Source organism: Trachypithecus francoisi, unplaced genomic scaffold (genome assembly GCF_009764315.1).
Source record: "Trachypithecus francoisi isolate TF-2019V2 unplaced genomic scaffold, Tfra_2.0 Lachesis_group15, whole genome shotgun sequence".
NCBI lineage: Eukaryota > Metazoa > Chordata > Mammalia > Primates > Cercopithecidae > Trachypithecus > Trachypithecus francoisi.
The window spans coordinates 400,396-427,646 of NW_022681460.1; the positions used below are offsets into that span (position 1 = coordinate 400,396).

Genomic DNA, 27,251 nt, shown 5'->3' on the forward strand with positions numbered 1-27,251 from the left:
GTCTACAGTGTCCACAGGAGGACAATCGAAAGCGTCAGTAGCTGTCTGTGGTGTCCACAGGGTGAGGCTCAGCCTGGAGAGAAGACAGTGCTGGTCCCAAGCCAGGCCAGAGAGACACAGTCTGGACTTGAGCCCAAACCCTGCCAACTGCCGCTGTGGACTCGGCCTCGCGTGTTCTCTCTCTAAGCCTGAGTTCCTCTGCAGCAGGACCTGTCTCACGGGCTGATGTGACGATCCAGCTCACAGGTGTTCAGCGCACTGCCTGGCAAACACAAGGCGCCAGTGTTACCTGTGGTTGACACCAGACCAGGGAAGGACTCCCAAGCCCTCCCCACACAGAACACACAGCAGACCCTGTGACTGGAAGACACAAAGGCCTTTATTTTATTAACGACTCTTGATTTTCTGTGGATTTCCTTTTGTCAAAAAGAGCATCCTTTGCCCTCCTTTTTAATGTGTCATGCTGAAATCGCAGCTTTACGAAAGCAAATATCGCAGTAACACGCACTACAGAAACAAAGTGAAGTAAGAAAGAATTGCAGATTTGTTTACCCTGCATATTAAGTGGACTCCAAAATTACTTCAGAAACAAGCCCCTTTCAGGGAACAAAAAAAAAGGCTAGCACACTTATTTCAAGTGCGGAGAATAATCACGTATCAAAGGACCACTCGGACTCAGCAAGCTTCCGGGCAGAAGGCTCACCCTGTGTTAGGCTTCCGTAATCAAGCTGACCAAGTCAAGGATGCAAGAAATGCCTCCACTTTAACATCAGATGCTGCTTTTCTCCCGTCCTCTCGGTCTCTGAAATCAGGGCAGCAGCGTCTGTGCATGGCCAGCAGCCTCCTTGCCAGCCGCCTCTGGCCGCTGGGACACGCAGGGCTGCTGGGGAGGCTGTGGCCACCCTGCCCGCTGCCTCAACTCCCTGGCTTTGTGGCCAGGATCATCTGTCTCCCTGTTGAGTCGCTCTTTGTCCTGCTGGTTCTAACTGTGGTTTTAAACATCCAAGACTGACCAAAGACCCTTAGCACAGAACGGAGTTGTTAGACGTTCCCGTAAAGTAAAGCAGTGAGTTTTTCAGCAAAATTAGTTGAATTCTCCACTAAATTTTGCTTGTCAGACTGGATACTGCTCTTATTAAATCTTTGCTAGCAGATTTGATTAGACTCTGGGAGAAGATTTTGAAATCTGTAAAAGATTTAATACAATAGGATTTTATTTGAAGTAAACGATGACTCCATTAAAGGGTCAATTAACAAAACATTCAAAAAAAAGTGACAATAAAAAATGTCTATTTGGAAATAAACACAAGATTCCACCAACAGTAAAAGAAGCTTTTTACAGATTTTTGTTGTGGTGGTTTTCCTGATATCTCTTGTCTGTGCTTTCTTTAAAAACACCGCCAATTAGATGGGTTTAACATTCAACCGAGGCGTGTTTTTATTCAAAGGAGACGATTTTCGCCTGAAGAGCAGTGGATTTAAAGCAGAGACTTCCCTGCTGTGCACTGATCAGCTATTGATTAGGGGGAGGGGGGGTCGTTAAACAAAATCATCAATGCCAAATAATAGGCCCTCAGCCTGCGGGGACTGACCTGGGCACATTTGTGATAGGAAAAGTAAAGCCAGCCTTTGTGGAGAACCAAAGGCTCTGGTCTCTCTTGAGGAAAAGAAATGTTAATTGAAAAATTCCTTAAATAGGTGGAGGCTCTGAAGTCTGCTTTACATAAAAGGTATGAAATCACAATCAGGGAGGAAAGAAAGGCCGTGGCGTTGAGTGGGAGTTTCTCCCGAACGGCGCTGATTAATTTCCCATTCATGGATGACAGGGGCTGATGGAGCAAGTCCCTGACAGCTGGACCTGCCTGCACAGGGAAGTCTGATTTAATTGGCTCCTTGACAGGGAAAAGTAAAACAAAGAAACTTCCTATTGCACTCAGAGAAATAAAACCTGACGATTTACATAGATAATCAAGGGATGACTGTTTTCCATTTGTCTGTTTACAACCGCAGAAAAATGGTCACTTTGCCACTGTTAGTTTCTCACGATGATCCTTAAAATCACATCTGGGAAGCGACTCTTCCCCCCGCCGGAGCATCTCCACGTGACCACGCTCCCCAGATGGAGGCCCAGGTCGGAGGTCAGAGGCTCACTTTCCACATAAACTGAACTCAGAGCCGCACCAGGAAGCTGGGGCCTGCAGAGCCAGCTCAGGAAGGCTGGGGGGCCGTGGCTGTGAATGAGAACCGGGGAAGGGGACACTGGGGGGTTCCTCCTCCAGAAACTGAGTTCCGCATTCCCCTATGAGACCTGCCCCCCTCCCTGTCTCCTGCCACCCCCCTCCAGCATCCAGGCCCCTTCTTCCTCTGACACCTTTGCACTGCTCCCCCACAGCCAAGGGAGCAGGTGATGCATCATTAGCCAGAGTCAACGGAAAGAAAACCCTTCAGTTCCTTTTTACTTCACCTAAAAATCAACCAAGACAGAAGAGGCAGGAGCAGCCAGCCAGGGCACCCGGCATGAGCACTGGCCACCGGGACAGCTGGGGAGACACAGGCAGGCCCAGCATGGTCTCGAGAAGCTGCAGCACTCAAATGCCAGGTCCCCCAAAGACCCCGGGGTCCCAGGACTCTCGAGGCCACAGGAAAGCCTGCATGCCACACTCCTCCTGGGTGCCGAGCTGCTGAGAGCTGCTGATCCAAATACGTGCACACACTCCTTTCCCATCTACTCAACACAGTACATGGCAAACACACAACAGATCCAAGAGTAAGAGGAACAAAGATTTGGAGGGTGACTTTCAGATATCAACTAAGCAGGAACAGCAGAGCTGGCCGGCATCTGAAACTAGCTTGTATGCCTCAGAAATTCACCTCTCCCCGCAGAGTAAACACGGCCTCAACACAGAGCCTGTGCTGCTGAAGCAAGACCCGGTGAACCTGGGCGAGTTTCAGCTTAAACCACTGCGTCTCCCTCACTGCGAAGGACAGTCTCGTGGGATCCCCCATGCGCTCTGTGCTGTCCTCCCAGCCTTCAGGCTTCCAGAAGCGCAGGAGCCCGGTGCTGGGCTGGGCAAAGGAGCACCTGGTCCAGCGGGGCTCGCAGAAAGAGTAACTCCCAGGGGAGCCTGTCCAGGGAGAAACGCAGCCCAGCAACCCTGTGGCTTCCTCAGAAGGGGCCTATGCAGAGTGATGGAAGGAGCCCCAGAGCCGATTTGCACGTGGGGGGCCTCGCACAGCCTGAAGGGGCTGGAGCTCAGGGCAGGAGTCAGGAACTCTCTTGTGTGTTCTTGAAAACAAAACAGCCCGCAGGCTCCAGCGGGTCCTGACACCCATCCCGGGGCCTCAAGTCCTCAGTCGGGAGCAGCTGCAGAAAGGGACTGCCACGGCCGTGCTCCGTGGAGATGCAGTCGGCCCTGGGTCCCCCCTCAAGCGAGCACTATGTTGCCCAGAGGCAGGTTGGGGGGCTGTGGCTTTCCGGCCATCGCAAACAGGAGAGACCCGTGGACAGCACACCGGGCCCTGGCTGCCAGGTGCCTTGGGGTCTCTGTTCGTACCGACCCCTCTCCCGAGGAGGGTCTTGCTCCTCGGCCCCGTCTGGTCAGCCCCTGCCGCTTCTCCAGGTGTCTGCTCAAATGCTCCTTTCTCAAGGGAAATACTCTATGGCCTCGGCCGTCCTCAGACTCGGTTCATGGCTCAAGTACAGCTTCTAGTGACCATGAGCCTGACCCTCTTGGCACTCAATAAAGCCAAGTCCTGAAGGGGAGGGGATTGTGTGAGTCTCTCCCCGGGGTGAGGCGTGCTGTCGGGGTCCCGGGGCTGACACAGCATCTGGCTCACAGGACCTGAACAGCGGCGGAGCGAGAAGCCTGATGTCTGGGGGTCTCCGGCAGAACCCCCCGTGAGTCTTCCGCCTGCTTCACGGTGATGCCTGCACCAGTCCACTGTGGAAGAAAGAAGCTCCTTGTCAACTTCTGTGCAGGACACCGTTCCAAGGGAGGTCGGGGGCCAGACTCCCCCAGGAAGAAGAAAGGCAGGTGCAGCGCCACTAACATGGCATGATCAGTTCAGAGCGTCGCTTTCTTCTAAGCTAAAATATCGATGCTTTGGGAGGCTTGAAATGTGTTTTCTAGAGATCCTGTGAGTATGCCTGTGTGGTTTCATCAGCCTCAACGCCCAGAGTGGCCTCGAAAACTAAACTGGGAGTGAGTGTTGGGGGCGTGCACCGGCCACTGCTCCCAGGCCTCAGAAGTATAAAAAATGGGCTCAACTGCAAAGACTCCTGTTAGACAGAAGGAACCAAGGCTGTAACACACTAGGCATCAGAACAATAACTCAGTCATAAAAATATATATTTATAACAAAATATAGCTAGAACATAAATGTCCAACGAAAGGGGGCTGGTTAATAAACTTAGACTCTGTACCAACAGAACACCCTGTAGACACTAACGATTATGTGCAGAAGAAATTTCAAACTATCATCTGCAGTCAGGTTCGTTGCTGGCTAGCCTCCATCTCAAATGTCTCTGACTTCTCTGTCTCAGAGCCATGGACTCCTTTGACAAGCCAGTGAAATAAACTGGCCATCTACCTAGAAAAATTCACCAACACCCACCATTTTGCCCAGTTTTAAGAGTCGCACAAAACCAACAAAGCCCACAAGGAGACATCCTACTGGAAATGCCACATTCCCAGCGGCCACGCCTCCAGCGACCACGCCTCCAGCGACCATGCACTGCCTGCTGCCTTGTCCCAGAAACCATGGCAAGAGTGCCCAGACTTGAGCCCACACGGGTGTCAGTGGGGTGGGTGACACACATCTCTTCAAAAAGCAGCATCCTTGCTCCCTGCATGCTTGCCGAGCTTGGCAGAAGTAGAGCCCCAAAAACCCAGAACTCAGGTCCCACCAGACCTCAGTTTGGAAAGACTGAACTATTGATCAGCGGGATACTCCAGCCCCAGAAGAATTCGGAAGGGCTGAGGGGTCTGGGGAGTGCTAGCTCCTTCCTAAGAACTCTCCAGCAGACCCCCATGTCCTGTAATACACAGAGAGGAGAGAAAACACCACTCAACCTGTTGTCCATGGGGAAGGGGCCCTGTGGTTTTGAAGAGACTGCAAGATTCCAGACCCAGTTAAAACAGCACAATTCTACCTGAACTCAGGGACACAGGGACACAGGCCAAGTAAACCTGGTTTCCCCCAATCTACCTGGTTTCCCCAAACCTTCTGCAGATCCCACGTCAGAAAAAAAACGGGGCCACACTTTCAGGAAGTAGCTCATCCCTAAGTATGAAGCATCTGAAGTGGGTTCTAGAATAACCAGTTCACCAAGAGGAAATGCAAGTGAACCATGAACATATTTTTATAGGTTAACTTCACAAGTAATTAAAATTGTAAATGGTACCAAATTTGCAAACTTTTTAGCATGTATATTTATTATTAAGTAATGTGATAAATATTATAGTAAATATATTTATAAATATTCTATAATATGTATTTGGTGTCTGTATTTAGAGTTAGCAAGGACACAGGAAACTGATTATCATAAACTACTGGGGTTACACACACATGTTCAGATCTTGGGAGGACAATGTAGCATATAATTGAGAACCTTTCAAAGGTTTGTACATTTTAATCAGTAATTCTGTTTTCCAAAATTGATCTTAAATAAATAATTAGAAGTTTATGGAACCATTTTTATATGAGCATATTCATCACAACTTTAATTTATAATTTATAACTCCTATTACTTTAATAGAAGTAATAAATAGATGCAACAATAATGATCAATGAAAGGGAGTTAGTCAAGTAAATTTTAGAACATCTGAATAATTGAACACTTTCTAGACATTATAAAATTATGTTTTAAAGAATATTTAATGACACAGGAAGATGCTCACAACATCGTAAGTTAAAAAACTAGCTGCATTGAATGGCAATGAGTGTGCAGCTGACAGTATCACACCACACTCATGGGAATTTTGAGGAAAGTGAGCTTTATGCTACTTGGTTTTTCCCCACAATTAAAGAAAAGCTACTTACAGAACTAAAGGATCCCAGTTTTGAGAAAGATGTATGTAATATAGGCAAAGGGAGGAAAACTTTAGGGATGCACATTACATATTAACAGTGGCTCTGTTCATTTTTTCTTTTTTTTTTTTTTGAAGCGGAGTCTCGCTCTGTCGCCCGGACTGGAGTGCAGTGGCCGGATCTCAGCTCACTGCAAGCTCCGCCTCCCGGGTTTACGCCATTCTCCTGCCTCAGCCTCCCGAGTAGCTGGGACTACAGGCGCCCGCCACCTCGCCCGGCTAGTTTTTGTATTTTTAGTAGAGACGGGGTTTCACTGTGTTAGCCAGGATGGTCTCGATCTCCTGACCTCGTGATCCGCCCGTCTCGGCCTCCCAAAGTGCTGGGATTACAGGCTTGAGCCACCGCGCCCGGCCCCATTTTTTCTTTCTTCTTTCTTTCAGCTAGCTACAACCTCTCTTTCTAATTTATCTACAATGAATATGTGTTATTTTGGCTCACTGCAACCTCCACCTTCAAGTGATCCTCCTGCCTCAGCCTCCCAAGTAGCTGGGATTACAGGTGTGCAACGTCACTCCCAGTTAAGTTTTTTTAGTTTTTGTAGAGACAGGGTTTCACCATGTTGCCAAGGCTGGTCTTGAACTCCTGAACTCAGGCAGTTCACCTGCCTTAGCCTCCCAAACTGCTGGGATTACAGGCATGAAACACCATGCCTGGTCTTGTTTCCTGTTTTTACATGTGTCCCATTATTCTACTCCTGGAAAGTTACCCCAAAGAAGTTAATTTAGCTCTAGGAAAAGAAAATATCCTGTTTGTTTTTTTTGTTTTGTTTTTGTTTTTGTTTTTGTTTTTTGAGATGGAGTCTCGCTCTGTCGCCCAGGATGGCGCCCAGTGAGCGCCATCTCGGCTCACTGCAAGCTCCGCCTCCCGGGTTCATGCCATTCTCCTGCCTCAGCCTCCCGAGTAGCTGGGACTACAGGTCCCCACCACCATGGCTGGCTAATTTTTGTATTTTTAGTAGAGACAGGTTTCACCATGTTAGCCAGGATGGTCTCAATTTTCTGACCTCGTGATCCGCCCGCCTCAGCCTCCCAAAGGCCCCACAGGTTTTATTTTTCATAAGGTATGCTATTAAGGGATGCCTACACCTATTCACACATACCACCCCCCCACACACACACAGCACCTTCAGTCAGCACACAAGTATACAAAGACGTGCTCACATACATGCAAGGCAGACGCCAGTCCCTCCACACGCAAGCACACACCAAGCCGCATTCTCCCTCCCGAGAGTCATGCTCCTTTCAGTGAAACCAGAACGTCCTCCCGAGAAAGTTGCCAGAGTGGAATTTCCACCCCCAGAGGTCGCGGGGAATCGGGCCTCTCCTCTGCCCACTGACCTTCCTCTGAGGAGTCTGAGATTTGCAAGAACTTCCTTCTGGACACTTGCGATGACGGACACTCTAAACTGCGTGCCGCCTGAGCTCATGCTAAAGAGAGGGCGAGCGTTTGTCTTCGAATGAAAACAACCGACCTGGCACAATAGGATGACAGATAATGCATCAAACCAGCACAGGAGCCCTTTAGAATCCCACATTTGGAATTGGGCGACATCAATTATTTAAACACAAATTGAATTAACAAAATATTCAACATATGTTCTCTTTAAACTCTGCTAAATCGAAGGAGACATCTAAAAGCTGATCTGTGGGGTCAGCCCGCTTCGAGAGGGCGGCAGGCAGCGGGCAGGCCTCGGGGAGGGCGGAGTGCAGCACAGGAAGGCGGTCAGCTCGGAGCTGTGCTGGAGGCCTGAGCTCTCCACTCCCAGAGGAAGGTGATTAATGCCACCACCAAATGTATGCCTGTGCCTAACCCTGACCTCATCAAGCCCTGCTGCCACCATCTGCTGTTTTTAATTCCTCTGCAATATTTGTATTTGCTGCCTCCCTCCGACAAAGAGCGGGGGCGGGGAAGCAGTGCTCCCTACTTAGCGACGTGTGATCTGGTTGGCTGGCGGGCCCGGCCAGAAGCATCTGTTGCTGCAGTCCAGCAGCATCTGCCACTATTTCTCACTTTCCCCAGCATGCTGGGAGATACGGTTTCTCCCAAAGGTGGCCTTTCCATGCACACTGTCAATCCCATCATTGTCCGCCCGCCTGTTCCCACGGTGCCGGCCCCGTTGCCATGCTGCCGGGCCTTTGCTTGCTGGCTGTCTGTAATCCAAGATATTGTGTGACTGAGTTATGCCATTAACCCTCCTCCTATGCATCGGGACATTCAATTAAGCTCACCAGGAGAGGCCGGCTGAGAGGGAGGTCTGTCTGCTGGGGAGGGACGGCCCACTTCTAGCAGCGTTTACAACAATAATAATAACTGCGACGACCAGCGGGTACTGTCATAAATAGTGCTGACGGCCGGGGAGACAGGAACGGTTCTTGGCAGGGCAGCTTTCTCCTCTCTCACTGGTTTTGTTTTTTTTACCTTAAAATGCTATAAAAGGATGCATTGTTTTCTCCTGATTCTTGATACGGCTATTAAGCATTGTGATAAAATGTGTGTGTGAACACTATTATTTCTGTGTCGAGTGTTAAACACCTTCTGCTCACAGGGTGCAGCCTGGCTGTGCATGCATGCAGCGTCCCAGGCAGTCCCTGGGCCTTGCCCTTGGTCAAACGCTGCTGCGGGGACCTTTCCGGGGCGGCGCCTGCACACAGAACCACACGCCCCCGGAAGATGCTCTGTGACCGTCCCCAGACGTAGAAGGACAGCAGCCTGTCAACAGCAGAGCTGCCCTTGGCAACTTGGCTCTGTGTCCGCAAAACGCTCCCGAGAGCTCACGGAGGCCCCAGCGATCTCCCCTGATCACTTCCCGGGAGCAAACGGCCCTCCGGCGAATGGCCAGGTGTCAGGATGGCCCCACAGCTGCACCACCCTCCTCCCAGGCCCCACTGTGGCTGTTCCCAGGCGGGCTGAGCTGAGGGAGCACTGCGGTTCGCTGTCCCCACAGGACACAGGGCCCCGTGAGAGAGGCTTGTGGCCACCCCAGATGCCCTCAGCTCCCTGTCTGTGGCCACTTTGTCGACTGCAAGGCCTCCAGGCCACAGACCACTTTGCAGATGACATTTGAGTACAGCCAGATTTTTAAAGTACATTCTGAGCAGGAAAAGAATTTCTTTGACTAGAAATTTCAGTGCTGACAAGCAATGCCATATTGAATATTCAGGAATTCTGAATATTCTAAATTTATAAATAGTAACTTGCTGAGCAGGGGATGTTGACTGAAGGCCAGCTGTGCACCTGGCAGAGATACACGAGGAGCTCGTTCTCTGCTCCTGCCAGGCATCACAGATGATAGAGTCTCCCCACTTTACGGATGAGAGATGCAGCTAGTGACGTCCCACACCTGTCCCTAGACGGCACCAGCTCCTGGGAGAGCCGGGACAGAACCCATGTCTGGCCTGGGCCTCCTCCTCAAAGGCACTGCTGTCACAAAATGTGGATAAGGAATAAATCCAGGGACGCCAGGGGAGAGCACCAAGGTCAGATGGCACCACGGGGTGGGAGAGCGAGGGTAAGCCCCCCTCACGAGGGCTCTCACACCAAGCCTGCAAACGCAACCCCAGGGCCTGGGATTTTCCCACATGCCTGAAACGCGAACCCCTTCCCATGGCCCTTCCTGTGCTGTCCTCCTGGTCAAAATATCACACGGTTGTTCTCCAAGAGTGGTTCCTGCAAGTGGCCCCCGCGTGAAGCCCTGTGAGGCCCTGGGACCTCACACCCAAGCAGATGCAAGCAAAGCCTCCCTGGAGCCCTGATGCCGGCTGCTGGGTGCCCAGCAGGGGTGAAAGGGAGATGTTTATGTGGCAGGCGTGGGCTCCCTTCCCTGGGCGAGAACCGTGGGAAACCAAATTTTATAAGTGTGGTTTGCCTCACAAACCAGCTTCTGTGATCATCCATTATCATGTCATCCGTTACACTGTATCCAATCTTAATCAGAACTTCCTGGCCACACAGAACACGAAGGTGAGCGCTAGTGCCCCTCCGCAGGCCTGCTGTGTCTCTGTCTTGCAGCCGCCCCCAGCTCCTGCCCTCACAGCCCCTGCAGCACCCCCAGCTCCGGCCCTCACGGCCCCTGCAGCACCCCCAGCTCCGGCCCTCACGGCCCCTGCAGCACCCCCAGCTCCGGCCCTCACGGCCCCTGCAGCACCCCCAGCTCCGGCCCTCACGGCCCCTGCAGCACCCCCAGCTCCGGCCCTCACGGCCCCTGCAGCACCCCCAGCTCCGGCCCTCACGGCCCCTGCAGCACCCCCAGCTCCGGCCCTCACGGCCCCTGCAGCACCCCCAGCTCCGGCCCTCACGGCCCCTGCAGCACCCCCAGCTCCGGCCCTCACGGCCCCTGCAGCACCCCCAGCTCCGGCCCTTGCCGACCCCAGCAACTGTGCTCACAGTCCCTCTTCTTTCTATTCGTCACTCTTTCCACACTAAGGTAAAACCTGATGAACAGGAAGGACTGTAAAAGAAACAGCTTTCAGGACAGATCTGAGCCACAGAAAAGATACTGTTCAGGGTGATGCAGCCTCCCTGAGCATCAACATGGGTTCTGCCCGTGTGGCGCTCGCTGGAACCCCAGGACAACAAAGCCAGAATGACCTCCCCCCTGGCTCCGACATGGCTCTGTTTTCTGTGTGTGATTGACGACATCGGTCTCAGCACCTCTCCTCACACACTCAGAACACTTTTCCTTAGCCACCAGCGTCCACCGAGGTGGGGCCACAAAGGGGACTCGGGGTCCAGTGCCTGCTCCTTCCCATGCGCTGGGCAGCTGCAACCCCTGGGCCACTCCACCTCGTGCACCAGGCTCCTGGACAGGACCAAATGATGCCACACAGGAGATGATCTTGCAGAGGCAGGAGGGCAAGGGCAGCAGCAGACCCAGGAGGCACCGTGGGCTCTTCCCGAGGCACTGCCCCACACAGGCGCCGTCCACCCAGCTCAGCTCCCAGGGGCTGGGAAGTTTCCACCGGGCCCCTAGAGCCAAGCCCACTCCTGCCCACACCTTCGTGACACGTTTACAGAGTGAACAAGTGAATGAATAATGAGACAGGGAGACGAAGGGGCATCTGGCCCCAGTGCCTGTGAAAACCAAGGTGCTGGTGTACACGGAGAAGAAAACTGAGATGACGGTGTACACCAAGAAGAAAAACAAGATGACGGTCTACACCAGAAGAAAACCAAGATGCCAGCGTACACCGAGGAGAAAACCAAGACCAGGCCAAGTTGAGGCCTTCCAACAACAGTCTGTGTGCGGCCCGCAGGGCCAGGGGTTCGGCCAGGGTTTCAGGGGGGCTCCCTGAAGGCTCACAGCTGTGCCTGGCACTGGCCTGCTGCAGACATCCAAGGTCTTTACAACACAGGGCTGTGTGGGAAGGGCTGGATTCCCACCTAGAGGAAAAGCTGTTCACCAGCGTCTGTGGCTCAAAGTTACCGCAAGGCAGAGCAGGGAGCACTGGCTGGTGTGAGTGGCTGAATCTCACACCCCAGAAAAGACACTTGGAGACGGATGCTGAACCCTGTGGGAGCAGAAACTGGGGCTGTCTCACTCACTCAGTAGCAACTAAGAGCATGATGTGGAAGCCGGCAATTAAACCCCCTCCAACGTGCGGCAAGGTGCCCCAGCCACACCCCACCATCAGCGCTCGGAGCGGTGCCACAGGGAGAGCAGGGCGTGCCTGCAGGGTCGATGGCAGCCTCTGAGGCAGCTGCAGCCTGGTGCAGGGCCTGCAAGGGCCACGTCTCAGGCCACCCTCCTCCGCAGCCCCACCCACAGCGTGAGGAACAGACATCGAGAGAAGCCAGCCTCATTTCAGCGAGGCTGCCCCCAGAGAATATGGAGATTCAGCAGACGTTGTAGAAGAAGGCAGCTGCAGGTCCCGTGTTAGAGCACTTTAGCCTCAAACAAAATTAAAGAGTGAACTGGAAAAGTCGACTTTTCCAGTGAATATTGGCGCACGCTCAGGGACCAGCAGTACAGCTGTCCCAGCGGAAATGGAGGAATGAAGTTTCATTCAGAGTCGCGCTAAAGCAGAGCCAGCCCAGGACGAAGCTTGGCCCAGGACTGAGTCCCGCCTGCGTCCACGCCGCGGGAGCCTGGGGGGCGGGCCTGGCTGCCTGCCTTCCCCTCCTGCGGCTGCCCCTCAGTGTGCAGACCCAGCCCTGCGCCAGCCCCCAGGCCTTGCGGAGAGGGGTCCGGCCTGCAGCCCTGGGGGTCCCATTCCCTCTCGGGTCCAGCTCTCTGGCAGCTTCCTGACACGCTCCTTCACAGCGGCACACGCGGCTCCCACACTGTCCCCCACCCCACACCTCCCCTCATCTTTAATTGCACACACGTTCTGCTCCCTTTCCTTCAACTCCCGGCAGGCGCGGGGTGGGGCAGGGGTGCTGTGAGGGTCTGAGACGGGTCTCTGAAGACTGTTTTGTCGTATCCCATCCATCCCATCCTGGCCACCAGCAGCCCCAAGGTTGGGCCAGGGCCTGTGACCGTGGCAGGTGAGCGCGATGTGGAAACGGGACAGGCAGCCCCTCCCCAGCTGTGGGGTGCGACCCAGGGCTGTGGACAGAGTAGGAGCCACAAGCTGGGCTGGGCACAGGCCCCACGTAGGCAGAGCAGGAGTCACAAGCTGGGCTGGAAACCGGCCCCACGTGGATACAAGATGGACTTCACAGCCCCTCTGCTGCTCCCCTTGTGCTGAAGTGAGGTTGGAGCAACATCCGCACCTGCCCCGTGCACGGGCCTCGGACCCCCTTTTCACTGCCTACTGGGCATTCCATACCCAGGAGCAAGGCCCAGGAGGGAACAGTCTCCCCTCCCCAGCTCAGAGACACACACGGCCCCATGCTCAGGCCGCAGGAAATACGGACCAAACCCAAGATTAAAAACCCAGTACCTACAATCAAATCTCGACCTTTAACACAAGCTTTGTTTCTCACCTGAAAGGCAGAATTTTACATTAAAATTGGGAGTGATTTCATCCTGGATATGCTCAGATGACTAGTGGGGAAACAGGCTGAGGCCATGCCATCACATCTTACAGAACCCATGGGAAAGTCCGCACATCCGTGGGGGGCGCTTTGTGTGTGTTCCTGGAAAGTTGCAGGACTGTGGTTGGAGGGTGTGGGCGCGTGCCTGTCCCATGGCCTGGGCAGGAGTTCGCTGCGATGCCAGCCTGGAAAGACGCTGGCTGCGGCCACTGCCCTTCCCATTGGAATCAGACCCCAAAGGGTGTCTGCTTTGCTCCGCGCCTGTTATTTTGAGGAGTTGCCCTAACAGCTCTCCTGAGGGGTGGCCTTGTTAGCCTGCCGTTCCCAGAGCCCCTCGTGGTAGCAGCGGCTTGACTCTAGGAGGACCCGGAAAAGCAACATCACCCGTGTGCTGCACGGAACCCCAACCCCCGCGTGTCCACCCTCCTGCTTCTGGGCCGGGACACCTCCAGACTTCAGGAAGAAACGTCCGGTCCCTTTGCTCCTCCCAGAAGGTGCAGCAGCTCCTGAGGAGCAGACGCACACATAGACGCAGCAGACGACGCAGACGCAGACGCAGCAGACGACGCAGACGCAGCAGACGCGGCAGACGACGCAGACGCGGCAGACGACGCAGACGACGCAGACGCAGCAGACGACGCAGACGCAGCAGACGGCGCAGACGACGCAGACGACGCAGATGCAGACACAGCCACAGCAGACGACGCAGACGCGGCAGACGACGCAGCGGACGCAGACGATGCAGACGGGTATGGGGACGGGGACAGCGACAGCGGGGACGGGGACAGGGAGGGGGACGGAGGCGGAGCCCCACACGCGACTTTCTCTCAAGACCAAGTCAGACCTGAAAATTCAGTCATCCCATGGCCTGAGTCCGGCACCGTGAATGGAGCGCTTTAAACTTTCTTAAGGGCTGTGAAAATTTATCTTTTAAAAATATCTTTATTTACTTAACATTTTAAAAGTTCCCACTAGGCACATTTTACCAAAAAAAAAAAAAAAAAAAAACCCACACACTCACAGTTTGGGGTGTCCAAAGGCTCTGAGAGCAGCTGCAGGAGTCACCAGGGGCAACACGGGCCTGTGAGTCAGCTCTTTTACTAGGCTTTGTGCTCCTGTATAAATGACCTAATCCATCCGCGGTGCGTTTCAAGGGGGAAAAGGAAAGGGTTTATGAAACCAAGGTTGAAATGGAGACACCGAGGCACAGTCCCTCCCCGGGACCCGGTGGAGAGTCACGGAGCTGACTGGAGAAGACCTCAGCTGCCTTGAGATCCTGTGCATCGTTTCTGTGCAAGCTGTTTTTAAATTAGAAAACCTCAAAGCTTCTCACTGTGACAACAGCCGTCCAGGACGAAAGAGGACTGTAAGCAAGGAGCTATCCTGAGACTTCATCAGCTGACTGACAGGCTGAAAAGTCTAGGGCAAAAAGGAAAAGAAAGGAGGACACAGGGCGTCCGCTGATGAGATTCGTGGCTTCCCTCGTGTAGCCACTTATCCTAAGGCAAACACGGGTCACCGGGAACTTCAAAAGAGATCACAAGTAATCCTGCATAGGCAGAAATTCAGATGTGTGGCCTCACCTAATCTGACTGGGATTTATAAGAGGTAAGATGTTTGTTGAACTGACTCATCAGTGATAGCTCTTTTGTTTGAGATAAAATGGAAGTAAGGCTGACACCCACATGCCCTGTGTTCAGCTTGTGGCCTGGAACGGGTTGTTCCTGCAGAAGGAGCTGAAGTATTTCTGGAGATTTTCGACATGGCTTACTGTGCCATGACCATAAGGTGGACGCCTCTCATCTGGAAACCAGGGTAGTAACATGAAGGGCTAAGATTATCTAGATGTTACTGAGATAGAACGTGGAGAACGTGGACCATCTGAACTGTAGCCTTTTCCCGGGGCGTGAGCTCAGCATCTGCAGAAGACGCCTGTGTCACGAGGGACCATTGGCTTTTCCCACCCAACATCCGTGGGGCTCCAGGCCCAGTGGCCCCTGCCATGCCACTGGGCAGGCACCTGCTGGAGCCCAGGAACATTCCAGGAAGCCCCACAACGCTGGTCCTGCCAACAGACTCCACCCAGTCATCCTCTCCCACGGGTCGTCTTCTGAGGAAAGCTTCCGGAAGCCAGGGTAGGCTGCAGACCCGGAAAGCCCATGAAATGCCAGGCAGGAACCAAGAGATGTTGCTGTGGCACTGTGTGAGCACCAATCAGCAGTGTTCATGGCCCTCCATGAGCTCATGTGTGTCAGCCACTGCAGAGCCCTCCACTTGCACATGGGGTCCCAGCCGCCATTCACTTCTCCTTATGGCTGACACAAATCGTCCCAAAGCCAAGTGGCCTTGGCAGGTCTCGGCAGCCTTGGTGGCTAGGAAAGTCCCTTTCTGGAGGATGCAGGGTGTGTCTCTGGGCTGGACCCACGTGAAATAGCGGTCCATGTGAGCGTCCACCATGTGAGAAAGGCTCTGGCATGGATGAGCCACCCTCAGGAGACCTGCACCATGGCGGCCACTGGCACAGGAGGTGCAGTCTCACAGCTCAGACCCAGGGCTCAGCTCCCTCTGAGCACTGATGCCCTGGTTTGCATAACAGGATGGTGTTCTCTAGGACAGCCCTGCCTCTGGAAGCCCAAGTTACACAACCAACCTGATCCCAGAGTCCTAGGAAAGCAAAAGCCGTCTCACCCGAGGTGAGCTCCACTGACCCTGAGAGCACCTTCACTGTGGGCGGCTGGGGCACGGCAGCCCCGTCACTCGCCCCCACTCGCCAAGCATGTGCTGGGCACCCGGCTGAGCACTCACACCCATTATCTTCTTTAATCCTCCCAGTACCTTATTAGGGAGATATTTTAATCCCACGTCACAGAGAAGGGAAGTGTGGCGAAGTGTACACAGCTATTACAGATGGAGCCAGGCCTCGGAGCTGTTCTGCACAGCTGAGCCGCAGCCCCGCAGGTAACCTAAGTGAACTCAACAAATACGTTTTAAACGTGGCCTTTCTCCGGCGTTTGCTCCGCCCATTGCAGCTTTGCCATGTTCATTTAGTACCAGCATCAATCAGCTGTACTTACCAGGCCTAGAATGTGCATCGAATGTTCATTTAAATGACTACTTGACCCCTCATTGCAGCCTGGATTCGCAGTCCTGACCCACCTGCGTGGCTAACAATGCGTTCGAACTGGACAACAACAAAGTTTCAAATGAACAGAAGGAAGAAGCGAAGGTTGGCGGTTTCGCTGGGAGTTAGATCAGGAAATGATTCCCTGGGAAGTCTAGAACGTCCCTTCCTCAAGCTGTCTTCAAAGACTGCCGTTCAACTAAAGGGCAAGAGTCCGAGGTCAGTCCAGGTCTTCCCTGGCAGCCGTGGGTTGGGGGGACAACCCTAGGCCTCCACCCTATGCTTATTTTCCTGAGATTCTGTGATTAGCGGGAATGTTGGGTGAATGCCTGGATTCTCAGGATTAAGCCTTATTGCAAATCTAGAAGAAATCAGCCCTGCTGAAACATGGCACACTGTCAGATTCCACGAGCACCGAGTTTTATCCAGCCTTTGTTCGGCATCCCTGGATGCCTGGACCTCTCCCTGGAACTCCACACCCCAAGTACTGCGGAGTGCCTGTCACCAGGCTGGAGATGCAGATGCATCTCAGGCCGCCAGGAACCAGCACTCTGCCTCCCACCAACATGGGCATCCCCAGGAATTGCCCTAACCAAGGAAATGCCATGGAAACATCACCACAGCATCGAAGCCAGTAGCCATCACACATGGGAGCCCAAAGCCTGGACACGGGGGCAAAAACAAATTGGTCTAAAATGAAAATCCACCAGGATGTGAACATATTTTCCCGAGGTTGATGAAGGAATCCACAGAGCAAGGGTCAGACCTGACACCTGCACTCACTGAAGGTCACAGGCAGGCTGCGGAAATGCCAACGCCAGGTCGCCACAGGCGCGGGACCTTGACACGCAGTTAGAAACTGCAGCCCCCTCTGCAGCCCTCAGCGTTGCTGTGACATCTCTAACTGCTGCCCACACCAAAGGTTCCAATTATTGACCCAGCATGTTCCCTTTAAAACACTTGCAGATGCTTAGGTGAAATTTCCAAACTGTAGGAGAAGCAGAGTGTCATCTCCCCTCTCTGTCTGTGAGAGGCAACCTGAGGACCACAGAGCTGTGTCAGCTGTGGGTTTTATCCCCCTCCTGACTCCCTGGGTCTGCAGCTCTGCAGTCAGAAGCAGACCAGCAAGTGTCTTCACTGTAATTACCCCTGAGAAGTCACGGGTCTCAGCCCGTGGCAGCACAGACACTACTGAGAGCCACAGGGATCCACCTCTTAGCTGAGCAGCCAGGATAATAATTCAAGAAGTGAATTCAAAAAGCATTAAGTTCATAATAGGATAAAAACGTAAGCCTGTGGCAGCAGGAAAAGATGCGGAGAGAATGGGGTGTAGTTACTGCTCTTAGCGCATGGTGGGCATCATGGAGCTTGTAAATCTGATACCGAAAAAAAGAAATCTGATATAAATACTAATCAGTACATCTCATCCTTTAAATTTACTGACCATGTATTCAGTAAGCACCCAGTGTGTGCCAAGAACCATGCGGGAAGTGGAGGAAAGCAATGAAAAGACACCACAAGGATCCCTGGGGAGCTTGCCGTCCAAAGAGGAGACAGGCACGCCACCCAACAATGACCGGCGATGGAGGGCTTCCCAGAGGAGGTGACTGTGAGCTGGGATTGAAGGATGAATAGGAGTTTCTGTAAGGAAAATGGTGTGTTCAGAAAACAATTCACACAATATCCCTTCGAGTGTGTGCAAACAGGCAGGAGGTCTCTCCAGCCCAGTCCGGGGATGCTGTGTACAGGCTCCATCAAAGTCTCTCCAGCCCGGCCTGGGAATGCTTTGTGCAGGATCCATTGATGTTGTCTCAGGAGTGGCCAAGCCAAGCTCCGGTCCTTCATATATTCTGACACCCGGGGCAAACAGGGCCCTGCCCTCACACAGATGCCTCCTGAGGGCCAGATGAGGCTTTTCACTCCAGAACCCTTTTCCTCCATGGGCCTGGTGGGCACCAGGCTGCAGAAGCTTCTGTGCAGCAGTCTGTCAGCATCCGTTTCCAACACGGGTGGAATGCAGCTCCTTGTCAGACTGTATTGGCTGGGCCACCCAGTGTCAGGGCTCTGCAGCCTCAGCACGTGCTGCCAAGTCTGGCCTCTGCCTCTGGTCATGCCCACTTCCCATATGGGAGTGTGCAGGTGCCACCCTGGGCTCTAGTGCCATGGCCTCCAGCCACTCAAAATGCCCTGTGGAATGTGCTGTGTGGGTTTAGTGTGTCTTGGTGCTTTGGCAACATGAAGAGCTGTACATTCATTGTTTCTGTAGGAAGCACTTCATATGGGAGACAGAACTCTCTAGAACGGATGACGTACCTCTGAGAAATAGAGAAGACCTGATTCATGCAGACAACGGGTGTGATCGAAGGTGTCCCGTGCAGGAAAATGAACAAGGAAACTCCCAGCCAATGGCAGTATTTGTACTTTCTGAAGTTTACTGAGAATAAGAGCTGATACTCTTACTTCATGATACAGGTCTCTTTCAAAGACTCTAGTGCTCTAAAAACACATTACTGCATTTAAGTTTACAAGATTCTATTGGGTAGATACTGTTGTTGATAAATGTTTCTCAGTTTCCATCAGAAAACTAGGCTGTATGAGTTTTGGAGACTTGCCAAAAGTAACAATAAACCAAAAACACATCTTGCCTTCGTTACCAATATCCATGAGGAACTGCTGTGTTAGGCAATTTTAGTATATTGGAAAGTCCCTTGGGGCACTGCCACCCCCTCCCTGCCCCTGTGTGAGTGGCGTCCACTGAGCTGCCTTCTCTGCAGTGCTCACAGGGAGAGACCATGGAACCGAGCCTCCTGCACACCACACCAGCCAGCCGTGACCCACTCCCTCGTTGGCGACCATGGAACCGAGCCTCCGTGTCCTGCACACCACACCAGTCAGCTGCGACCCACTACCTCATCAGTGACCACGTAGGTCGGACACCTGACTGCCCCACAGTATTTTTAACCAGAATTCTATCTGGTGCCCTCTTCTCAGCTGAGGGTGCATTTTTGTCCTTGTCAGTTTTCTCTGTCTGAGACCCAAGATCTCTCTGGACCATGCGTCTCACCTGAGAGGCACAAACCTGATGGTGGAATGGCAGAAAAGTGACACAGGTGAGCACCCCAATTGGAAAATCCAAAATCCAGAATGCTCCAAAATCAGAAATGTTTTGAGCCTCAACGTGACCCCACAAGTGAAAAACTCTACACAGTCCTTATGTGACGTGTCACAGTCAAAACGCAGTCCGCACTTTGCTTCACGCACAAATTATTTAAAATGTATAAAATGACCTTCGGACTATGTGTATGAAACATAAATGAATTTTGTGTTTAGATTTGGGTCCCGTCTCAAGATACCTCATTATGTACCTGCAAATATTCAAAAATCCAAAATTCAAAGCGTTTCTGGTCCCAATCACTTCAGATAAGAGACCCTCAGCCTGTGCTGAAGTGGCTGCTGTGCTCCTAAAAAAAGGATAGTTTGCGTCCTTGTAGGGACATGGATGCAGCTGGAAACCTCATTCTTAGCAAACTATCACAAGAAGAGAAAACCAAACCCGCATGTTCTCACTCATAGTGGGAACTGAACAATGAGACACTTGGACTCGGGAAGGGGAACATCACAAACTGGGGCCTATCATGGGGAGGGGGAGGAGGGAGGGATTGCATTGGGGAGTTATACTGATATAAATCATGCACATGTACCCTAGACTTAAAGTATAATAAAAAAAAAAAAAAAAAAAAACTAGCCAGGCGAGGTAGCAGGCGTAGTCCCAGCTCTCGGGAGGCTGAGGCAGAAATGGCGTAACCTGGGAGGCAGCTTGCAGTGAGCTGAGATCCGGCACTGCCTCCAGCCCAGGCGACAGAGCGAGACTCCATCTCAAATAAAATGAAAATAACCTTTAAGTGAATCCAATTCCAAAAAAAAAAAAAAAAAAGCAGAACAGTTTCTCACAAGCGAAGGCTCAGGAGAGACGCTGGGACCCAGGGGAATGGGGAACGAACCTCAACTAGAAGCCTCTGTGGCACTGAATCTAACCGCCCACAAGTCCCAGCCTGAGCAGTTTTCCCAGGCCTTCTGAAAGAAGGAAGGCTGCTTGTTCTGGCAAGTCAGGGGAGGACTGTTAACCTGGGGGCTGTAACTCAACGAAACATGGAGAGGACTTCTGTGCTGACCCCACAGCAGTGCTTCTCCAACACGAATGTGCAAGAAACCACCTGGGTCTGCTTAAAATGCAGGTTGAGGCTCAGGAGAAACTAGCACCCTGGTGACACTAAGGCCAACAGAGGCTGGAATCTCATCCCTGCATTCTCAATGTTTGCTTCCCTCAAATAAACTTAGTAGAACGATCATGTGTAATACCTGACTATATTACTATTATGAAGACTGAAGTGATATTATATTTTGTATCCTTTAAATGTATTGGAAAACAGACAAAATGTCAGTTGTGATTGTGAAATGTATTATATTTTAGAATCGCTAGTCCCATTCACTAAATGGTGGTACCCCAAAGACACGAGAAGGATTAAAAGTGAGATACTTCTCACTTTTAGTTCTTGTATTTCTCTTTCCTGTTCCTTTATTTATTTCATCTCATGTTTCTCTTCATGTGAAACCATGTGCAAGGTGTAGCTGTACCCCTATCCAGGCCGGTGGAGAGATCCCATCTTCTTTTGGGGGTTATCTGTGAAAGTCAATGATGCCAGCTACAAACAATAGACTGGTATGTTTATTTGGAGTGGCTGCATCAAACGGAAACCGAGGTCCTGTCTCCAGGCAGCCAGCTGCTCCCATCTGTCTGTGCCCATGGCACAGGTGGGGCCTTCCGTGGGCTGCAGCCAGCACCAACCAGTACATCTGGTTGACCACAGTGGGCAAAAGTAAAACTTCATGCCAATAAATGACCAAATCAAAATAGAATTTCTTTTTCTGGCTGATGGCTGCCACACAAAGACCTGTCTTCAGAATTGGCTGAGTCAAGCACCCAGACTGCCCTTGTTTAGCCCCTGCGAAGGGAGGTAGGATAGAGCCATCTGGCACCAACCACGTGCACTGGCCAGTGTGGCCTTTCTACCTCCCGAAGGCCAGCACTGTGAACACAGCACTCCAGTTTCCAGCTCACACGAAGGAGTCAGTTTGCAGCTTCTGCTGGAGGACTGGCCGCTGTTCGAGATTCTGTAAGATATTCCAAGACATCTAACACATGGTTCCTGCCCTCAAAGAGCTTAGAATCCACTCAGGCACAAACATTAAAATGCACACAGCAACATAAGGCTAAATGTAACTCCTGCTGGCTTACTCTGTTGAACAGGCCCTAACTGCTGAAAAATCCCGGCTGGAGTAGAAGGGATTCCTGCCTGGGGTAACAGTAAGCTTCCTGTAAACTTATTCACAGCTGGGATCAGCTGAGCCTTGAAAAATAGACAAAATTTGACTCAGAAAGCACTTTTTCCTGGTGGAACACAGGCAGTGACTAAGAATATGAAGTGTGTCTGTACTAAGCACTTTTACACATATTTCTCTCGTTTAACCCTCACAGCAGCACTACACAGAGCTATCATCCCCATGTTTTGAATGGGCAAACAGTTCTGAGAATTTGAATCACCTCACCAAGGGGACAGAGCTAATGGCAGAGTCACACCGACTGGCTCCAGAGCCACCGCGGGCCCACAGTTGCTGTGCGACGCTCCAGCCCTTCTGCTGCTCCTGTGGTTCTGGGCTCTCTCGGGTCCAGGTCCAAGACCTAAAGAGAAATAAAACATTCTAAGTGATGTGGACCAGGCCCCACATGAGTATCACAAAACCAAAGAGGCTTCACAGTCCCCAGGAACCCTGCCCTGCTGCCGAAAACTGGCCACATAATTCCCTCCAATCTCATCATTAGTGGCCTGCTTGGTTAGCCACGGCCGAAAAGAGGAAATCTCAGGGAAACATTCATTTCTTCTGCCCTAAGCCCTGCAGCCATGATTGCTTTTATAAGCAAATTGTCAGCTTCATAAAAATGTTTAAAGCTTTTATTGTATTTTTCTGATACACAGTTATTGTTTAAAAAAATCTTTTAATTACAGAAAAAGCACAAAGAAGAAAATAAATCCCTAGGCAACTTGCCAGAACCATGTAAAGTCCATACTTGGCCCAGAGCCTTAGACCAGTTGACCACTTTGAAGCTTCAGGTAAAAGATTAAGAAATCCCAAAGGGATAACGGCAAGAATGGCATCTGTGTCTCTGTTAGGGACCAGGGCCAGTAAGAAGAGCATAAGATTCAAGTTGGATGGGTCACGGCACTGCAAGTCACCCGCCACGTCACCAGGGAACGCTTTACCCTGAGTTTCCGATTTCTCCAATCTGGAGTTAAAAACCTGCCAGCCTTTTAGAATCGTTGTGAGGAGCAGAGACCGTTTACACCAAGCACCAAGCTCAGTGCCTGGCACACAGTCAGCAATGATGTTTATCGATCCAGCTTTCTCACAATGCTTTGGAGGCAGAATAATTTTTCGAGAATTTCCATGAGTCCTCAAAAGTTCTGAGTCCTAATGTGAATTTGCAAAAGTGAAATGAATTCCTGGCACCTCCTCCCTGCCCTGGGACCCAGGAAGCCTCCTGAAAGCCCTCAGCTGCCCCAGGAAACCCTGGGGCATCTGGGCACCTTCGGACTGCACCCAGTGAGTTCAGGCCGAGGATGACGCAGCCTGCAGATGGCTGGAGCCCATCAACCTTCCTGGAAGTGGAAGTCCTGATGGGAATCCCCAGGCTGTCATCCATCCTCCTTACAGAAAGGGTCAGAGTTCATTACCCATTCCATGCCCTGCAGATTCGCAGAAACCAGGGGCTTTACTTTGGGCTGGCATGATATCAAATCAGATTTGCACCCTGGCTGACTAACTCAACAGCTCTCTTTACCAGTTAAGTGTGACTTCCATCAACCAAATGGTAAAACATTAAATTAAAAATAAATGCAGGTTCTATGGAAAAAATAACAAAAATTGGCCTTTGATGTTCCCGATACATTCTGACAATCCTAGAGATTTAAAAAGCAGCATAAGGGATTATTTATTACATAAAAAGATCAAACAAATTGATAGAAAAGTGTATTGATAAATCCATTAATATGATTTAGATAAACATGAAAGAAAAATTGTAAATCTTAATGAGAAAATAGCCAGATTTGCTCATGGTCAAATAATGTAATTAAATAATTGTTTATTTCATTATGTTACAAAAATGTAATGATAAATTGTGGTGAAATGTATCCTTATATATTAGTGACACTGAAGCTGGTTCAATGCCGGGAGGAGAGATGTGGCAATGTGTATCAAGAAACAAAATTAGGTTTATGTTCTTTGACCCAGTAATTAACATGGCATGAGGAAGGGGCATATATTGGTCATAGTGTCATTTACAGAAGAGAGGATTTTCAAAATAAATGCCTGATTAATTATTAAGCAACCTTTTACAATTATGGTTTTGAAGACTGTGTAGCAACTTAGAAATTAAAGTTGGCATAATGAGTAAAAAGAAAAGCAGGATATAAAAATCGTTCCTGGACTATGATTGCAACTTTGTAAAAAGTGCACATAGGAAAAAGAAGTACAAGAAAAATGGCGAATGATTGTGGTTGAGAAGACTGGGATTGAAAAGTTCGCTTCCGAACTTTCTGTGACATGTTTTTTTCAATCTAGGATTTAAAACAAAAATTATGCTTTACAGCAAAGAAGAAGAGTTTGGGTTTTCACTCCTGGAGGTGTTCAGAGGCCACCGCAGCCCACACCGTGCCCAGGTGGAGCTGCCACCTGTGCCTCTGCAGCCACTGTTCTGGGAGCTGCCCTCAGACGCAGCTGTGCAGATAGCAGACACTGCTCCTGGTTGAGGACCAAAATGTGAACAAATGGACTCTTCAAGGACAGCGTGACAATATAAAATAAATGTCACATAATGCAAACACTGCACCTAGATAAAGCCACTTACAAAATTGATTCATTTTGATCTGTTTTAAATTTAAAGGTTTGTAATGTGGAATTACCATGCTGGATAATTGCCCACACACCACATTCTACTGAGTTGAATAACATTCCATGTATAATTCAGAGCTGTATCAAATTTCTTAAACACAACCTTTTTTTTCTCAAATTTATGTCACTCCATAAAAAGCAACTCTTTTCACAGTAACAATTATAAGTACAAAATATGAAAGTATTTTCTGTACCTTTTCCCAAAATTTCACTAAATCTTGAAAACAGACCTTAAGAATATGTTTTCCATACTTATATATCTGTCTTCTCCACCTCCTCTGCTGCAGCTCTTTTGGACTTGAAGGCCTTGGTTTTATTGGGATTAATAAAATATGTTTATATACATGATTTATAAAGAGTAAAACAAGGCCGGGCATGGTGGCTCATGCCTGTAATTCCAACACTGGGAGGCCAAGGCAGGAGGATCACTTGAGGGCAGGAGTTTGAGACAAGTCTTGGCAACATAGTGAGACCCCATCTCTACCAAAGGAAAAAAAATGTTTTAATGAGCTGGGCATGGTGGTGCCTGTGGTCCTAGCTCCTTGAGAGGCTGAGGTGAGAGGATTCCTTGAGCCCAGGAGGTTGAGGCTGCAATGAGCTGTGATTGCACCACTGCACTCCCATCTGGGCAATGGAGCAAAACCCTGTGTCTATGTTTTCAAAAGGTAAAGCAAGACAAAACTATGACACCCCATCCTAATACGAGTCAAGTCCTGAGCCTCTGTAGAGAGAGCCCACCATGGCCATGCAAGACCTGGAGAATCAGCAGGTGCACAGGTGCTCACTGCAGCTCCCAGCTGCATCCTGGGAGCTTTGGGTCTTGGACGAATGAGGGCTAAGCCTGTAGAGTCAGTTCTGTCAGCCAGAGACTGAAGCAAGGAACTGAAACCACCACCAAAGAACCCTGAGGAAACGGGCACATCCTCACTCCTTGGGAAAATGTGGATAGTTAATGTGACCAGGCGGAATGGTGCAGCAGCCTCGCTTGTGTGAAACCCACGTTGTACTCATCCTGGGAGTGCCTAAAACTTCACAGCCTCATTTCCTCAATCGCTCTCAGATTCTTGGGAACCAGGGAGAGGGAAGGGTGGTGCTGACTGCCTGAGGCTCAGCCCTCCAGGCCTGCCCAGAGCACCAGGGCGGCCATTTCCCTCCTCGGAGCAGCCTTGCTTGACTCCACGTGGGCCAGGGTTCGAAAATTTGAGGTGCTATCTCTCAAACTCGGGGTGTGCGGGAGCCCTTGCCCCACCGGCTGCTGTAAAAGTTTTGGTTAAAGGCTCTGAACTGAACGTCCTTCCCGCGTCCCCTCAGAGACTCCAGAGGCACACTCACCCCCAGAGTGAAGCCACAGACAGAAGAACCCAGGACCTTCTCTGCACTCACATTGGAGAGGAGCATGGACAGGAGGCTGAGCCTGAAGCATCCTTTCCTAAAAAGCAGGCGCTCCTCCCAGCCTCTGCACCGAGGCCCTGCCCGAGTCACTGCCAGCACTGCGCCTGCCACTCTTCCCTCAGACCCATCAGCAGGAAGTTGGCTGTTTAAAGAGTTTTAAATCCGCAGTAAATCACAGTTCCTAAAGCTGTAGCACCGATCGCAGCGAACCCTCCAGACCGGGCAGCACGCGTGCCCCTCAGGAGCAGCAGCCGCTGAGACTGTGATTCTCCTGCAGCTGTGGGGAAACAGAAGTCCAGTGTTTATCCAGATGCATCATTTGCAGCGATTCACTCATGTGAATTAATAACAAGGAAAGCACACACAGATGGATGGGGGAAGCCAGAGCTTCACCCCCATGGCGTGCCCCTGCTGTGTGACCTCAGGCCAGTCCTTTGGACTCTCTGGGCCTCAGCAATTCATGCTTTTTTTTTTTTCTTTAGGGACGGGGTCTTGCTTGTTGCCTAGGCTGGAGTGTAGTGGCACAATCATAGCTCACTTCAGCCTTGAACTCCTGGTCTCAAGCCATCCTGCCACCTCAGCCAGCTTCCTAAGTAGCTAGGACTACAGGCATGTGCCACCACACCTGGCTAATTTGTGTAACTTTTTTTTTTTTTTTTTTAGAGATGGGGTCTTGCCACATTGCCCAGGCTGGGCTTGAACTCCTGGGCTCAAGCAATTCTCCTGTCTCGTCCCAAAGTGTTGGGATTACAGGCGTGAGCCACAGCACGAGCCTACTCACATGTTTTGAAGTTTCCTTGTCACCCTGACACTCTGTCTTGTATTCTATTCTCTGCACTAAATTATGAGAAAGAATTGAGATTTTTTTCAGGGATCTAAACCAAATTGTACAACACTGGTCTACACACACGCCCTGTGAAAAAACTTTTATCTTTCAGAGCATAATCGGGACATTGTAAGGCATTCTATGTAGTTTTAAAGGAGTGGACAAGGTACTCACATCCACTGGCAAAGACAGGAGACAAGTGATTCGGGGCAGGGTGATATTTGGAGGGAAAGGGAAGGGTCCTTCACCCACAGGCCCTGCAGGAAACACTCACGGTGGGAGGTGACCTGGGCTTTGCTCATCACCTCCCTTCCGGTCAAGACCCCACAGCGGGACAGCGGGAGCCCACATGCTTGTGTTCTGAGCAACTTCGCCTCAGCAGATACGCAGTGGCCAGGCAGTCCCAGGCTACACAGGCAGAAAGACTCAGGCTGGGTGTTGGCTGTTTGTTTTTTCCAATATCCACCTCCCTTGAAATCAGGACTTTGAAACTTAGTTTTGCAGAGATTGTGTTTCCCTGCACTCTACTGAGGTAATTACCAGTTCTTTTGCCATCCTTTGCTGACCCCAGGGAGCGCTTTTCTTCACGTTTCCATTCTGGGATTTCTATGATCTCCTGAATCCACTGCCTGCACTTCCTTGGAAAGACCCAAAGCAGAGGAGGCAAACACACTGGGCCCCCACAGTCGCAAGGCACAGAGAGCACGAGGGTCCTGCGTCCCCCGTGCAGTCCCTGCAGTCGGGAGGTGCAGGGAGTGCATAGCTGTTCACATCTGATGGCAAGGGCGCCGACTGTGATTAGGGGATCTGATGAAATGGATTGAGACTCAGTTTCCCCAT

The 27,251-nt window shown here is 51.1% G+C and overlaps 1 long non-coding RNA gene across 1 annotated transcript; it reads right to left on the bottom strand.

Moving 5' to 3' along the window:
* Positions 1-400: 400 nt before the first annotated feature.
* Positions 401-25,936, bottom strand: LOC117096843. Its single transcript, XR_004442671.1, has 3 exons — positions 25,526-25,936; positions 21,794-21,926; positions 401-2,231 (listed from the first exon to the last, which is right to left on the bottom strand). It is a non-coding gene; the product is annotated as an uncharacterized LOC117096843 (long non-coding RNA).
* Between the last annotated feature and the right edge of the window lie 1,315 nt (positions 25,937-27,251).